This window comes from Octopus bimaculoides, chromosome 20 (genome assembly GCF_001194135.2).
Source record: "Octopus bimaculoides isolate UCB-OBI-ISO-001 chromosome 20, ASM119413v2, whole genome shotgun sequence".
In the NCBI taxonomy this organism is placed as follows: domain Eukaryota; kingdom Metazoa; phylum Mollusca; class Cephalopoda; order Octopoda; family Octopodidae; genus Octopus; species Octopus bimaculoides.
The window spans coordinates 11,328,739-11,330,609 of NC_069000.1; positions in this window are offsets into that span (position 1 = coordinate 11,328,739).

The following is a 1,871-nucleotide window of genomic DNA, read 5'->3' on the forward strand; positions in this document are numbered from 1 at the left end:
TATATACATATATATATATATATATGCGTGCGTGTGTGTGCACGTGCGTGTGTAAGGGAGTGATTATGTGTATCAACACGTGCGTTCGTGCGTACACAGCTATCTGCGTGTGTCGATGTTTGTCCATGTTTGTGTGTGTGTGTGAGTGTATTTGTGTGTGTTTGTGTGCATGTGTGTGTGTGTGTGTGCGTGTGTGTGTGTGTACGATTGCATGCTGTTAATGATAAAATCTACGGAAGTGTAACATTGCAGTGATGTGCTTGTGTGGTCGTTCTGACTAGATTTTCACATTGCAATATAAGCCATCTCCCGGTGGTATGGCAACACATATCTCTCTGTTTGCCGTGATAGAAAGAACAAATATTGATGACGTCATTGAATTCTATACAGTCAACTGATATGCATGTAGATGCAGAGGTCATCAGCGTGTAGTCAGGGGTGGGGGGTGGATAACATCTGCGGGTGGTTCGAAGCGAGATTTAAAAGACGCATGTGTGATTGTGTGTGTGTGCGTGTGCCTGTGAATATGTGTATGTACATGCTTTAATATGTGTATATATATGCATGTGTATCATATATATATATATATATATATATATATATAGGTGTGTGTATCTGTATATATCTGTATGTAAATATACATGTGTGCGTATATATATATATATATATATATATATATATATATATGTGTGTGTGTGTGTGCATGTATATGTACACATACATATAAGCATGTATGATATATGTAATGTTGCTATACAATGAATTGAAGAAAACAATAAAAAGGTAGAATAATATTACTCAATATGTATATATATATTGTAGAATTTTATCTTAATATAAATATTGTAATCCAAAAGCGTCGGCAATTTATATAAAGTTCTAACACAAATAATCCGAAAGGACAAATGGCACGACTTTAAATAATTAAATGAAGGAATGAGGAACAGAATTGTTCATGAAATTATTTAAAGAGGAGAGAAAAAAAAAAAAAAAAACTTTCCGCAAAGGAAAATGGATATATGATATAATGAATTTCTGAAGCTAATTTACATCCTTAGGGAATTGACAATCAGATCTTTGTTTGCATTATGGACATATATACCGGTCAATTTAAACTCGTCAGCAAATTACAATCCATTTTATCTTATACATCAGTAGATATGTTTCAACAAGTATCAAATAGCTAAATTATTTTTAGCAGTAATTATTCTAAATATGCTAATTATTTTTCGTTCAAAATATACGTAACAATCATTGTTGTTGTTAAATGGTGAGCTGGCAGATCCGTTAGCGCGCTGGAATTTCGCCCGTCGCTTCGTTCTGAGTTCAAATTCCACCGAGATCGTCTTTGCCTTTTATCCTCTCAAGATCAAAAACAATAATTACTAGTTGAGCAACGGAGTCGATGTAATTGACTCAGCTCCTCCTTCGAAATAGCTAGGCTTGAGCCAAAATTTGAAATCATTATTTTTACTATTACTTAGTAGTGGTAATAGAGGTACTAGGATTAGCATGAGTGGTAATAGAAGTATCAATAGTAGTAGTAGTAGTAAGTGTTACTTTTGTTGTTGCTCTTTTTCGTAGTAGAAGTAGTTGTGTGGGCGGAAAAGAATTCGGTTTGTTTCTTGAGAGATTCAGGTGGTTAACAAATAGAAAAGGTTTTGTTAATTTAACTTGATATTTCTAAAATTTTAAGAGCTTATACCACGAGATTCTGTGATTAAATTCTACCTTGAAAGCAGGGCGATCCAACAGAGTATTCACCCCACGCCCATTAGTGGCACAAATGTGGCACAAATGTCAGTAGTATCATTGATATAGTATATATACATACACGCACGTACACACACACACACACACACACACTCACA